The sequence below is a fragment of the Poromitra crassiceps genome, assembly GCF_964638095.1.
Source record: "Poromitra crassiceps genome assembly, chromosome: 4".
In the NCBI taxonomy this organism is placed as follows: domain Eukaryota; kingdom Metazoa; phylum Chordata; class Actinopteri; order Beryciformes; family Melamphaidae; genus Poromitra; species Poromitra crassiceps.
This window is the reverse complement of record NC_139626.1, coordinates 68,037,856-68,053,746: the sequence shown is the minus strand read 5'-3', so window position 1 is coordinate 68,053,746 and position 15,891 is coordinate 68,037,856. Positions and strand designations below refer to the sequence as shown.

At 47.1% G+C, this 15,891-nt stretch overlaps 1 protein-coding gene across 1 annotated transcript in view; it reads right to left on the bottom strand.

Annotated features, from left to right (window-relative positions):
- The window catches only part of LOC310775224 (NLR family CARD domain-containing protein 3-like), a 159,113-nt gene that overhangs the window by 115,325 nt on the left and 27,897 nt on the right, over window positions 1-15,891 (bottom strand). The gene's annotated exons all lie outside the window — the stretch shown is intronic.

The window sequence follows — 15,891 nt, the reverse complement described above, 5'->3', positions numbered from 1 at the left end:
ATTCATTTAGTGACGTAGAGTGCCATTGACGACTAAAGTTGTCAATTGCGTTTTTTGACGGGGGGATGTCGATCTAAGCCTCTTACATCGCGTCTTACAATATGGGAGCTATTGAATGTGTCTAACCTATTTTACAGAACCCTTAGGTGGCGACAGTGCTCTCCAGATTACAGAAATGTCAGGAATACAGCCTGAAAAAGCCGTGATCAAAGCGAAACCGCTCATGCTGCAGCCCAGAGCCATGTAGATTGCTCTGGCTGCTGCTTGACGGTGCCTGCCAACAGCAATCAATCCGCGCACACAACTGATCTCCTCTGCCTCTGTCTGTCTGTCTGCATATAGTTTCTCCACACGATTACCCACCAGAAAGACCCACTGTGAGCTGTCGCAGCGCTGTCGCGCTGTGAGCTGCTGTGAGCTGCTGTGAGCCGCACCGCCCGCAAAAACGGAGGCTCCGAAAATAGACTGGGTGCCTGTGGGGAGGAGTTTGCAGCTCAGGGGGGGAGAGGGGGGTGGGGCATGCAGGCTCCACAGAACTACACCAGGTCACTACATCAGAAAATATTAGCTAGAGTCAGTGAATGTGCTTGAAATGCTGCATTTCAGATGATTTCACAAAAGGCTGAATATCTCAGCTTCTAGATAGAAATGCATGTTTTTGCTGTTTTTTCTCCGGCTGATAACTAAAGAACGGAAAATGGTATCAATAAACTTTTTTTTGCTGATGATACAATAGAGTCTCCTTGTTCTTTTTGCGTGTTCGGTGTTTACATAGTAATATCACACAATATTCTGTGGGCCTCGAGAAATCACTGAAAACGCTCTGAAACTCTGGCACTGGGAGCGTCCGTTCTCCAAAAGTGGCTGGCACTCAATGAGTTAAGTATCCGCACGTAAATCCACCAGTCTCACAGCAACCTTAACACATTAAATATACCATGTAAAAGTGTAATAATGAAAAACCAGGAGGAATAGAACAATAAAATCACAATAAGATCAATAAAAAGCAAGTCTAAAAGTTTTTAGACGTGACTTAAAAGATGACAGTGTGGTTGCTTCCCTGATCTCCTCTGGGAGGTCATTCCATAACCGGGGAGCGTGAACAGAGAAAGCCCGGTCACCTTTAGTTATGAGTCTGGATGGAGGAATGGCCAGGAGTGACCTCCCAGAGGATATCAGGTCGTAGGGGTGCAGGAGGTTCTGGAGCCAGTCCTCTACAAGCCTTAAAAGTGATCATTAAAAATTTAAAATCAATTCTAAAACGAACTGGGAGCCAATAAAGTGATTTTAAGACCGGTGAGATATGTTCTCTCCTGTTGGACCTGGATATGAGTCTAGCTGCGGCATTTTGAATTAACTGAAGTTTATTGATGTTTTGTTGTGTGAGACAGGAGAAAAGTGAGTTGCAGTAATCTAACTGGCATGAATGACTGTTTCCAGATTTTTAGTGGATAAGAATGACCTTATTTTTTTAAATTTTTCTTAATTGGAAAAAACATGATTTGACAACGGAGTTTATGTGCTGGTTGAAATTGAGATGGTTGTCGAATATGATACAGAGATTTCTACAGGAGTTAGTAATGTTAGATGAGAAGGGGCTAAGATGGGAGGAAATGTAATTCTGCGATGAATCTGGAGCTATGATGATGATGTCGGTTTTATCTGTGTTTAGCTGTAGAAAATTTGATGCCATCCAGTTGTTGATATCTGCAATGCACATGTGGAGGTTATTTAATTGATTTGCATCATTAGTGTCAAAGGAGAGATAAAGCTGTGTGTCATCGGCATAGAAATGGTAACTGATATTATATTTTTTAATGATGTGACCTAGTGGAAGCATATAGACAGTGAATAGTAAAGGCCCAAGGATGGATCCTTGAGGCACACCATATTTTAACGAAGTTGGAGCTGAATGAAAGTTGCCAATTTCCACACAGAATGACCTCGCAGACAGATAAGAATAAAACCAATCTAAAACCAAACCTGAAATGCCTACCCAATTTTTAAGACGAGAGAGAGAGAGGGGTCATCTCTATGTTCCCCGGGTCCTATGTTCCCCGGGTCCTATGTTCCCCGTTTTTAACACTCTCCGTAACATTTGGGGTGTCTATCCGCTATGCCGACCACCCGCAATGCCGACCTTAGGTTTAGGCGTGAGGGGTGGGAGAGGTTAGGTTTTGGGTTAGGGTCTGGGGGAGGTTAGGAAGGGTTCTATGTTCCCCGGTCCCACAAAAACGGGGAACATAGGACCCGGGGAATATAGGACCCGGGGAACATAGGTACGCTCCCGAGAGAGAGGCGCCGGGAGAGGGCGACCCGCTGAGAGCTCCGTAACTTCATAGACAAATAGGCTTTTTATTTTGTGTAAACGCGTTTTGTTTTTAATTTCGTTGCTTCGATTCGCTTTGTAAATACCTATTGTATATAACAGTGTTTTTTTATATAGTGTATATAGTAGCGTCTTCGCACTTTTTGCAAGAAACAACACAGAGGACTAAAAACTGCGGGACCATTGTTCGCTGCAGCCCGGCTCCCCACAATGGAGGAGAACAAAGGCGCGGACATCAGCAACAGGCACAAATACAACAGGAACGCGCTGATCCAGATCAGGAACGCACAGAATTACACCAACCGTAACTGGCAAGCTCCCGACCTCACGGAATTTCCTGAACTTATAAAACATCAACGGAAAAGAGGAAGGAGAGGAGGAATACTCGCCCGCCTAAGAAGGTGTGCTAACAAGCCACCGTTACCCAGCGTCCTCCTAGCGAATGTTCAATCTCTGGAGAATAAAATGTGCGAGCTGAGAGCGCGAGCACAATTCCAAAAAGACATAGCGCGATGTAACGTTCTGTGTCTGACTGAAACCTGGCTCACACCTGATACAACGGACCATGCCATCACTATACCAGGCTTCAGTGTATTCAGAGGAGACAGAGACCCAGAACGATCCGGTAAGAAGAAAGGCGGAGGCGTTTGTCTAATGATTAATGAAAACTGGTGTGTAAACATCACTAACATTGGGAAATACTGCTCAGCAGACCTGGAGTATGTAATGTTGCAATGCGTGCCGCACTAATCAGTCACCGTCATTGGTGTGTATATACCTCCCCAAGCGAACGTCACTATCGCACTGAAAGAGTTGCAACGTGCAATCAGCGCACAAGAGACAAAACAACCAGAAATGGCACTGGTGGTGACTGGGGATTTTAACAGGGCAAACCTGAGAGGGAGAATGCCCACGCTTCACCAGCACATCCACTTCCACACCCGAGGCAAAAACACACTGGACCAATGCTACACAAATATCCGCCATGGCTACAAGGCCATACCCCGCCCCCCCTTCGGCAAATCGGACCACGCCTCCATCCTACTCATACCCAGGTACCAACAAAAACTAAAAAACAGCCCCCAGCATTCCGAACCGCCCACTGCTGGTCAGACCAATCAGACGACATCCTGAGGGATTGCTTTGACCAAGTAGTATGGGAGGAGTTCAAAGCTGCAGGAGACCTGGGCGAATATGCAGAGACGGTGTCATGCTTCATAAGGAAGTGCACCGACGACATAGTCCCCACAAAGAGAATCAAAATAAAGCCCTGGGTCAACAGTGATGTCAGGGCTGCCCTTCACGCCAGGACCACGGCACAATATGCCCTCCGAACCGCTATAAAAAAAGCACAGAGAGATTATGGAAGGCAGCTGGAGTCAAAATAGGACACTAACAACCCCAGACACCTGTGGAGAGGAATCCATGCTGCCACAGACTTCAAAGGGGTGAAACGACAGAACCCCAGCACGTCACCCACCCTACCGGACGAACTCATCGCGTTCTACGCTCTGTTCGACCCCTCTGCCAGAGCGCCCACCCCCCCAACCCACCCCCCTCACCACCCCTCCCCCTCCGCTCCCCCTCACCCCACAACCCCTCCTCCTCTCCCCTCCCTCTCCCCCCTCTCTCCCCCCTCCTCCCCTCACCCCCCACTGCCCCACAACCTACCCTCCACTCCTATCTAACCCAGTGCCCTCCTCCCTTACCCACCCCTCAGTGTCCCCCCTCAAGGCCTGCGCACACCAGCTGGCAGGCGTATTCACAGACATTTTTAAACAGTCTCTCTCCCTTAGGACACTTATGTGAGAATGCTGTTCGTGGACTACAGCTCAGCATTCAACACCATAGTACCCTCCAGGCTGGTAAGCAAACTCAAGGATCTGGGACTAAGCAAAGCGATGTGTGACTGGATCCTGGACTTTCTAACAGACCGCCGCCAGGTGGTGAAAGTGGGCAACCTCACCTCCTCCCCACTGACCATCAGCATAGGAGCGCCACAGGGGTGCGTCTCCAGCCCCTTCTGGTATGACCTCTACACCCACGACTGCGTGACGACTCAAACTTCAAACACCATCGTGAAGTTTGCAGACGACACAGCGGTCGTGGGGCGGATCTCCAGGAGCGACGAGACAGCCTACAGAAAGGAGGTGGAGGCCCTGGAACAATGGTGTCAGGACAACCACCTCTCTCTGAACGTCTCCAAGACAAAGGAGGTCATTGTAGACTACAGAAGGGGGGGGGGGGCACACACCCCCCAATCACCATCAACGGCACAGTGGTGGAAAGGGTGGACAGCTTCAAGTACCTGGGAGTCAATATCCACCAGGACCTGACATGGGCCAACCACACCGCCACTGTTGTCAAAAAGGCCCAACAGCGACTACATGGACTCAGGCGCCTGAAGAAATTCGGGCTAAGGCCAAAAATCCTCAGGGACTTCTACAGAGGCACCATTGAAAGCCTGCTGACTGGCTGCTTCACCACCTGGTACGGGAACTGCACCACCATGGACCGCAGGGCGCTAAGAAGGGTGAGGCGCGCGGCCCAGCACGTAACAGGATGTGAGCTGCCACAACTGCAAGATCTGTACAACCAGCGGTGCCTCAGGAGGTCCCTGAAGATCATCAAAGACACAAACCACCCCCACAACAGTCTGTTCTCCCTGCTACCCTCAGGGAGGAGATACAGGGTCCCAAGAGCACGCACAAATCGCTTGAGGGACAGTTTTTTCTCACAGGCCATGAGACTCCTTAACATATACAAATAGTGTAGTAGCTGTACCGCACTGTAGATGCCACCATTATGTATGACTAATGTTCAATAGTATGTTTAATTAGGTATACGCTATTTGCACCTAACAGAATGTTATTATGTTTAAAGTATGTTCATGCCATTTGCACTATGGGCAGTGAATACGCCACTGTCTGTGGCGTGTCTTACTGCTCTATTGCCCGTTGCCTCTTGTTTTTTATTTATATAACTTCTATTTTATTTTTGCACTATGTTGTAACGGAGCCTACAGCACAAGAATTTCACACGTGATACTTGTACTACGGAGTGACAATAAAAATCTTGAATCTTGAAATCTTGAATCTTGAAGACAGGTCCAACAGGAGTAGTACAGTGTGTTGACCACGGTCAGCTGCTAAAAGAAGATTGTTTAAAACCCGAAGGAGTGCAGTTTCTGTACTATGGCCTGCCCTAAAACCTGACTGAAATTTCTCAAAGCAGTCATTACCATTCATAAAATAAATTATCTGCTTAGCTACAATTTTTTCTAAAACCTTTGCGAGGAATGGGAGTTTTGAGATTGGCCGGAAATTATTAAGGATATTTGGATCTAGAGTGGGTTTTTTAAGGAGAGGTTGTACTGTGAAGACCAACTGCCGCTAAGTATACAAAACGGCAACTGGACAAGAACTTTCTGATAAGGACAGAATGTGTGGGAAAATAATTTGATAATTTTACTTTGAGATTGTTATTTGTTTAGTAGTTAATTACACCAGTGAATATTAAAAAAGAAATTATAAAACGAATTGTAAAATAATTTGGATTCGGTTGAACAGTGCCACTGTGTGGACAAAAATTATAATTGCAACGGAAAAAACCCAGCTGGTGGCAATTAAGAGAGCAGACAGCTGCTCACTCAGAAAGTCAGAAGCAGACTTGAGTGAAGGAGGGAAAAATCCTGCAGAACGAGAGAGGGAATTCAACTGTTGAACTGCAGAGGGCTACTGGTATGTAGAAGATGGTTTATTTTTTGGTTCAGTTATATTTTGAGAAGGAAGACATTAAGTCTGCATAAATAGTGTTTGTTAACAAGCACATGGCAAAATGTTTGTAAGCTAGCAGTGTGTGAGCTGTTTTATGCTATGCTAACCTAAAATCAAGATTAGGCTACTTGTGATGGTTGAAGAATTTTGACAACTAAGCATTGTTTATTTTATTTCATTTTAGGTTATCAACCTACATGTAAATTGTCTACTTTATCTGCAAGACTCGTTAAAAAATCAGTAAAATAAAGACAAGACAGAAGAGTTGTTCCGTGCGTCCTCTGTGGGGAAAAGGCTTTTTTCAAGTTTAAGCAGAGTTGAACCAAAGAAATCCCAGAAAACCTGACAGTTGATAACCAAGTGTGGCAGCGTGGATAAGAAGATAAAAGGCTTCAGGAGGTCCATGAAGAAGGCTGTCGACGCAAACAGAAATAAATGTCAACGCTAAAATTCTGAGAAAGAAAATAATAAGTTAATTAAATAATTAACTAATTCAGCACCACAGCTAAATAAAGAGCCAAACCAAGATAAAGAGAATGGCACAAGAAGCTTTGGGGAAGACGGTGGACCAGCTTAAGAGAGAGCGGACCACGGCAAAAGTAAATTTCACCAAGCAGGCCAACTTTCTCAGCAGGATGGCAAACAGCATGATTGAGTCTGAACTCAGAGAAGAGTTTAAAAGATTATCTGCTGATGCTAGGAGAGTCTTTGAAGCCAATGACGATTACAGAATTGGATTGCTGGCCGAGATGCAGGATAAAGCAGCAGATGGTGATGAAGCGGAGCTCGAAGAGGAGCAGATAGCTGACCTTGACAAGACAGTCAAATGCTGTGAAATGAAGATGGAAGAAATAGGCAACATTGTTCAAACCAACCTCTGGAGAAGATATGGGAAAGATAAGCTGTCAATTGCAATTAATGAGGCCGACAAAGCGCATGATTTTGCAACCACAATAAGTGTAGAAGGTGCAAACTACGACGGCTATCAGATGCAGCTAACATTCTTGGAAAAGCTCATCAACGAGGCTGCTGGAGCTCTGTCTAACTGGGAGAAGTGGATTCCTACAGCAGAGAGAGGTGACTTTGAGAAGCGAGTAAAAGAACTCAAAGCAGCAAAAAACAGACTTGAGTCAAGAAAAGTTGATTTTGCCAGAGAACGGAGAGTTGAAGAAAATGCACAAGCTGTAGGCATAGGTGTGGCAAGGACCAGAGGAGGTTCTACACCAATTGTAAAGCTAAAGCCAACAAGCCTACCCAAGTTCAGTGGCAGCATGAGAGACTTTCACCGCTGGAGAAAAGATTGGGAAAGTCTACAGAGCCAAGGAGAACCTTCCGGGTCAGCAGAAGTGAAGAAATTCCAGCTCCTGGATAGCATGGATGATAAAATCATCAAAGAGCTCAGACTGTCAACATATAATACTGCTGATGACATGTTTAGAGTGCTGGAAAACCGCTATGGGAACAAGTCCACCATCGCAATAGAAATTGTCGAAGAGCTGGAGAAAATTCCTGCCGTGAGGGGAAATCAGCCAAGAAAAGTGATAGACCTAATCCAGGCCGTGGAAAAGGCATTGGCAGATCTTACAGATCTCGGCGATACCGGTGCAATAAAAAACCCACTGATGATAAAGTCCATAGAGAGTAAGCTGCCCGACTTTATAAAGAGAGATTGGCTCACCTTTATGATTGACCCCAGCAATGGTGTGACGACAAGGAACCACTTTGATGTTCTCTTAAACTTTCTGAAGAAGCAGGAAGAAATTCTTGAAAAGCTAGAGCAGCTTAAAATCACAGACAAATTTGAGAAGCCAAGTAAACCAGGGAAAAGGTTTGAAAAGAAATATGCTTCCACTAAAGCCACAAAGAAAAGCAGCTCAGAAGATGGGTGCGCTATCTGTGGAGACGAGAGACATAAAGACAAGATATTCTTCTGCAAGAAATTCAAAAGCCTAGAATTGTCTGAGAAAAGAACAGCTATAAAGAAGCTGGGGGCATGCAGGAGATGCCTCGGATGTCACGAAGATGACAGTAGATGCAGAGATAACTTCCTGTGTAATAACAAAAGCTGCCAGAAGGGAGGCACCTCTGATCACCACTACTTCCTTTGTCCCAGAGGAGAATCAAAAAGGGAAAATGAGAAGGTGGGAAGAGAAAGAGAAAAATGTAAAAAGCTAACAGAGGAGCAAGAAGAGTTCTTGTCAGAACTCTCACCAGAGTTGGCAGACAAGTGTAAGAAAGCCTTCACAAATAAGACTCAAATGGAAAAAAATAATGGCAGAAATGAGGCTGGGCTTGTAGCGGAAAATGGACTCCAAGAACTTCCTGTCATTATGATGCTACTGGAGGTCACTGCCAATGCTGGGCAGAAGATTGGGACTCTGATTGACCTCGCATCAGACACAAATTATATCACCCACGAAGCTGCTGATAGACTTAAGCTAAGGAGCGAGAATATCACTCTAGTCGTGCATGGAGTTGGCGGGATGACCGTGACAGTCAACAGCAAAAGATATCTGCTCAGACTTAGAATCAAAACTCCTAAGGGGACTGAAAGAGCTCATGAGATCATTTGCTATGGCTTGGATCAAATTGCCAAAGTGCACCAAGTCATCAGACCGGAGCAGCTGAATAAATTCTTCCCGGAGGTAGAGATCGAAGAACTGAAGAGACCCGAACGGATTGAGCTTCTTATCAGCCACAGGGAAGGGAGACTTGCTCCACAAAGAGTGAAAATCGTGGGAGACCTTGTGTTATGGGAAAGCCCACTGGGAAAGACCGTGGGCGGAGCACACCCCAGTTTGACAGAAGAAATAGAAGTCGCAGCACATGAGTCTAAGACGCACTTCGCTCGCTCAATGAGAACAGCGGCAGTCAAATATAAGGAGCTTATCTGGAGCCCTGAGAAGCAAATGGAGACCAAGGAGGGTCGTCCGCAACAGGAAACCATCGCAGAGATCAAGAGTACAGCTGCTAGTAACCGGGAGTTCCTAGAATGGTGGAAGTGGGACAGCATCGGTGCAGCCTGCGAACCAATGTGTGGGGGGTGTCGCTGTGGGAAATGCCAGCCGGGTGGGAAGGAGATGACCCTGGCGGAGGAAAGAGAACTCGAGATAATAAAGGAAGGCCTCTCCTACAAAAAAGAGGATGATCACAGCAAGTCTCCACACTGGGATGCAAGGTATCCGTGGATTGAGGACCCAACTTCCCTCCCCAATAACAAAAGCGGAGTGGAGGCCACTTTTCTAAGAACAGAAAGACAACTCAAAAAGGAGCCAGAGTGGCAAACCGCCTACGCAGGTCAGGTTCATGAGATGGTGGAAAGGGGTGCAGCAGTGAAGCTCACAAAAGAGATGGTTAATGGCTGGAATGGACCAGTTTGGTATGTCAGCCATTTGGTCGCACCAAACCCCCACTCGGTAACAACTCCAGTACGCCTTGTGTGGAACAGCAGCCAAAAGTTCAAGGGGATAAGCATGAATGATATTCTGCTGAAAGCTCCAGACGTCCTGAACCCGATCAGAGCTGTTCTACTCAGGTTTAGAAGAGGAGAGTTTGCGGCCCTTGGAGACATCAGGAAAATGTATAATTCCGTGTGGCTGGAGGAGCGTGAGGTTCACCTCCACAGATTCCTTTGGAGGGATACTCCAGAAGAGGAGATTGGTGAGTACGCCATCACCAGAGTAAATATCGGCGATCGCCCTGCTGGATGCATCGCACAGCTCGCCATGCGGGAAACTGCAAGACTGACAAAGTTTGCTCACCTCGAAGAGGAGTGCAGGGTCCTGGAAGAGGATAGCTATGTGGACGACATCCTAACATCCCACAACGACCTAGAGAGACTGAATAAGATCACAGAAGGGGTTGAGGAGATACTGAAAACCGGTGGCTTCTCCCTCAAACCATGGGTTCGATCAGGGCAAAGTGGGAGGAAGGGCACTGCGCAGGAAATCCACATGGCAGAAAAGTCAGTAGAGAAAAGCAGAGGACTGGTACTCCCTAACCAAATGAAGGATGATGACAATAAAGCCCTTGGCATTGGGTATCTCGTGGAGCAAGACCAGCTCTATGTGATGGCATCGATCAACTTTTCAAAGAGAAAAAAGAAGATGAGAGTAGGGCAAGATCTCCTTGAAGTAGAGGTGAGACCAGGGACTCCTAACCCTTTGACCAGAAGAGAACTGCTAAGTCAAGTGGCTGGGCTCTATGATCCAATTGGCTTGGTCGCACCTGCCAAACAAAAAGGAGCCATTCTAGTAAGAAAGGCATTCCAGGAAACGAAAGGGAATAACTTGACTCGAGAAACATGGGATAAGCCACTGTCGACGAGCCTCAGGGACGAAGCCATCAAGGTATTCGAGGAGTACGTGCAGCTGGGCCAGATCAAGTTTCACAGGGGTCTCACACCGTCTGGTTGGAAGGGAAAACCATGGGGTATCACTTTTTCAGATGGAAGTGATAACACCTATGGTGCTGTGTTATACTTGAGATGGAGCACAAGCCAAGGGTTTGAAATCAGATTAGTGGAATCCAAAGCCAAGCTGACCCCACTGGATCAGAAAGGAGATGCGGTGAAGGCTGAAATATGCGGCGCAGTCTTTGCAGCCCGGCTAAGAAAATATGTGGAAAAGCATAGCAGATTGGAAGTTGAACGATGGTTCCATCTGGTGGACAGCCAAACTGTGCTGGGGGCTGTTCAACGGGATAGCTATGGCTACCAGACCTTTTTCGCCAATAGAGTTGGAGAGATCCAGAAGGTTGGACCAGTGGAAGACTGGTGGTGGATCCCAGGAGAGCTCAATGTCGCTGATATTATCACGAGGGGAGCTGCTCCTGAAGATTTGAATGAGAATTCTGCATGGCAGAAAGGACCAGAGTTCCTGAGGCAGCCATTAGAGAAGTGGCCAATAAAGTCGGCAAAGGAAGTTGCAGCTGATGCCAGAGAGAGCGTCGACAGGCTCCAGAGAAAAGCATTTTCAGCAGCAATAACAAGGGCTCAGGCAAAGAGAAACTTTGCTCAGCAAGAAAAGACAGTGAAAGTCACTGAGGTGAGAGACAAAGCAGACATGACTGACCCCATTCCCTACCCAGATACGTCTGGAAGAGAGCAGAAGACAAGCCTGGCAGAGGATCTGCCAAGGAGGAAGGCTGGTGGCTCAGTCAAGGATATTGTTGATATGAGGAGATTCAGCAGCTTGTCCAAATTGAGTAGAGTCGTTGCCTGGGTGTGGCGAGCTGCCAAGAAGTGGCTGGACGTGAGAAATCAACCCACAAAGAAAGCAAAGTGGGAGGCGAAAAACATAAGCATAAAGGCCAAAGAAGCTGTGCTGACGGTAAATGAACGTGAAGATGCTGTCAGAGATATCTTCTTAGCAGCCCAGGAGGGTGTTGCTTTTCCTGATACTACTCTGAACAGATTAGTAGTATACAGGGACAACGACTCTGGACTTTTGCTGTGTGGAGGCAGAGTTCAGAATGAAGACAGAACCGCAGTTCCGATTGTGCCCTATGATGCATGGATAGCGACATTGTTGGCTCAAGAAGCTCACAATGCTAATCATGAGGGAGTAGCGGGAACTCTGCTCAGGATGAGGAAAAGGGCCTGGGTGGTTCAAGGCCGAAGACTAGCGAAGAAGATCGTAGACAGCTGTGTTGTCTGCAGAAAGGCTAAGGCAAGGAAATGCCAGCAGATAATGAGTGACCTTCCATCCGAGAGGGTAGGACCAGCCGCGCCGTTTGAGTTTACGATGTTGGACCTGTTCGGGCCTTACGAAGTCAAAGACGAAGTGAGGAAGAGGGTGAGACTCAAAGTATGGGGAATCGTCTACTGCTGCATGGCGTCAAGAGCAATAAATTCTGATGTTGTCAGCGACCAGTCGGCAGAGGGATTTCTGCTTGCCTATAAGAGATTCACAGCACTGAGGGGACACCCAAAGAAGTTGTGGTCAGATCCAGGCTCAAACTTTGTGGGAGCTAAACCTGCGCTTGAAGAACTCTACAGGTTTCTGAACCGCCTGGAAAAGTCTGAGCTGGAGGAAGAAGCTGCCAAGCATGGCACAGAGTGGAACTGGAAAATCCATCCTGCAGACTCTCCGCACAGAAATGGAGCAGCAGAGGCGGCTGTCCGTATAGTGAAGAGAGCCTTGCACAACCTAGGAGGCGATGGAAGTTTCACCTGGGGGGAGTTCCAGACCTTCCTTTACATGGCAGCTAACCTAGCAAATGAGAGACCTATAAATGCGAGGATGCAAAGTCTTGAGGATTGTGTGGAATACATCACTCCAAACACACTCTTGCTGGGAAGAGCTGGGCCAAGGGGGGACTCGGGAGGGTTTGAGTTCGAAGACTACCCCTACAAAAGGTTAAAAGTCATCCAGAGTGAAGTGAACAAATTCTGGAAGAACTGGTGCCAACTGGCTGGGCCGAACTTGTTTGTAAGAAACAAGTGGCATACAAGGGAGAGAAACGTTGCAGTGGGGGACGTGGTCTGGCTGGCTGACCAGAACGCCTTGAGAAGTCAGTACAAGCTGGGCAGAGTCATCGGTGTCAATGCTGACAAGAAAGGTGTTGTGAGAGATGTAGAAGTCAGAACATTTCCAAGCTACCCTGTTCCAGTCAGGAGACTACTCCGGAAAGAAGCAACAAGCAGGAGCGGCGAAGCTAAAAGGTGCATGGCGAAGAGGATACCTGCCACAGTTCTCCATAGGGATGTGAGAAGACTAGTAGTTTTGCTTCCTGCAGAAGAGCAACAAGGAGACCAGGATGCAGATGAATGAGTGGTGTGACCTCCCTTGGGTTTAACAACCAGGGGCTCAAGTGGGAGGTGTGAAGACCAACTGCCGCTAAGTATACAAAACGGCAACTGGACAAGAACTTTCTGATAAGGACAGAATGTGTGGGAAAATAATTTGATAATTTTACTTTGAGATTTTTATTTGTTTAGTAGTTAATTACACCAGTGAATATTAAAAAAGAAATTATAAAACGAATTGTAAAATAATTTGGATTCGGTTGAACAGTGCCACTGTGTGGACAAAAATTATAATTGCAACGGAAAAAACCCAGCTGGTGGCAATTAAGAGAGCAGACAGCTGCTCACTCAGAAAGTCAGAAGCAGACTTGAGTGAAGGAGGGAAAAATCCTGCAGAACGAGAGAGGGAATTCAACTGTTGAACTGCAGAGGGCTACTGGTATGTAGAAGATGGTTTATTTTTTGGTTCAGTTATATTTTGAGAAGGAAGACATTAAGTCTGCATAAATAGTGTTTGTTAACAAGCACATGGCAAAATGTTTGTAAGCTAGCAGTGTGTGAGCTGTTTTATGCTATGCTAACCTAAAATCAAGATTAGGCTACTTGTGATGGTTGAAGAATTTTGACAACTAAGCATTGTTTATTTTATTTCATTTTAGGTTATCAACCTACATGTAAATTGTCTACTTTATCTGCAAGACTCGTTAAAAAATCAGTAAAATAAAGACAAGACAGAAGAGTTGTTCCGTGCGTCCTCTGTGGGGAAAAGGCTTTTTTCAAGTTTAAGCAGAGTTGAACCAAAGAAATCCCAGAAAACCTGACATGTACTACTGCCTTTTTAAAATAATCAGGAACAAGGCCAGAGGAAAGTGAGGAATTTAATAAATCTACCAGAAATGGACAGATTGTTGGAAGAGTTTCTTTGAGGAAATGAGTAGGGATGATGTCGAGGGAGCAGCTAGAGTTCTTCATGCTGGTGTCAATAGTTATCTTCCCCGCAAGCCCCTCTCCCTCCACCCCCGCCACAACCCCCCCCCACCAGCCCACCCCGCCCGGACCCTACCCCCCCCAACCGATGCACCCCGTCCCCGTTCAACAATGAGCAGCAGCAGCGCGGGTCCGTCTTCCCGCAACCGGCCAAGGTCGTCACGGACGGGCCGCTCCCAGGCTGCCCTCACAGGCTGCCCGTCACCTCCGCTTCCTTGCGCTCCAGGAGGACGGCTTCAAGCGTCGGCTCAGGGAGGCGGTGGAGGCCGGCAACTGAGGCTGATGCTAGACGGGCACCTGGGGCAGCTCCTCCAGACGGCCCAGGCCGGTTCGCGGAGCGCGCCCGCTGCTGCTCCCGCTCCGGCGGCAGCGCCTCCTCGGGCAGCAGGAGGTCCCGACCCCGATCCGGCGGCAGTGCCTCCAGCAGGTCCGGCTCAGCGGGTGCTGCTGCGCTCATCCCACCTAACAGTGAAAACACACCGCACGCATCTCCTGCACGTAAGCTGCACGGCGCGACCATTCGCAACCTTGTGCGCAGCCAGTTTTCATTAGGACACCATGTTAACAGATCTGTCAGTCCACACCGAATTGCGTGCAGCACACAGCGCGCAGCTCAGCTCAGCTCAGCGGACGCTCAGGGCGCGCAAGATAGCCTGGATTTCTATTTTCCTGCGCGGCCGTCTGCACCCGTGAGTGACTCTGTCAAGCAGAACAGATCAGATCAGGGCAGACAGGAACTCCGAAACCGGGCATTCATCAAATAAAACCAATTTCAAGGTGAAATAATGTTTATTTACATTGTTGATTGCCCCTTTGGAAGTGTGAAAAGAGAGAAAGAGCAGTTGGAGAGGGGGAGCGGCTTCTAGGGGCTCGTTGCCTGTGGAGCAACAAGTAGAGAGCTAGGACTCGCCTTCTCTCCACAACAGCACGCACTGGGAAAACGGGAGGAGAACACACTTAAATATGATGCAATTGCATTTTATAACGCCAAAGGTAGCCATTAACAGTTATCCCAAACATATTACTTTATATATTTATGTCGTTATTTACTCATGATAACGAAGACAGTAGATCTGGGGCAAAATATTCCGCGTACCGGTGTGTCCCCAGCGTAACGCGGGCCAGACGCGGGCCGCGCATGGGGAAGGGGAAAAGAGGACGTTAATCCCATTATGTTTCCAATTATCATTATTTTTTTATTAAAAATTCCCCTCTTTGAGATGGTTTTGTGTCCAGTCTTTCTTGCACTATAGGCTACACTCATATTCCAAAACACACAAGTGAAGTGCAATCTCAATTCAAAGGTTAAAAATTACACTACAGAAAAAGGGTTAGGGTTAGCTCAAAAGTAGACCAAACAAGAGAAAAGGGAATGTCTTGGATTGTGTTAAAGGAATTCACTGGATAAATGTAATCACCACTCAGTAGCCTACACATGTACTATATCGTGATTACATTTGGCTCCTAATATCCAAGGCATTTTTTTGAAAAAAATCCAAGAAATTCTGATGGTGGATTGGGCCATGCCTCCAATAGCACTGAGGGGGTGTTGAAATGACCTGGAGGCATAGAAATATAAAGCAGCAGTGACTTTTACAGCCACGGGTAGTGCATGGGGAGAGCTGGAACCAGTCTGCAGATATTCTGCTAAGATATGGCACACGTCTGTGACAGCCTGGCGGGTGAGACGCAGCTGCCTCCGGCAGTCCTCCTCGCTGAGTGGGTATAAGCAGATAAGCTACTTTTCAAAAAGAGGTTGCAGGGTGCTTTTACTGACACATAGTGCAAGGGGAATTAGTGAGAAGCAAGGCAGACTTGATACATGACAAGCAGGCCAACAGTCTCCTAAAGCACAATGCTACAAATGCAGTGAAAATAATCCATTTGGGGGAAGGCAATTCTGGGCAAGTGAAAAAAAAAATGCGTGGGCTACCTTAGGGACAGGTAGGTAGTCCTTGGACGGTAGACTCTCTCCCGCCTCTGCTCCTCCATCCCCTCTCCCAGCAATAAATGACACTAAATGACACTTGTGCGAGACACATGATAGGCTA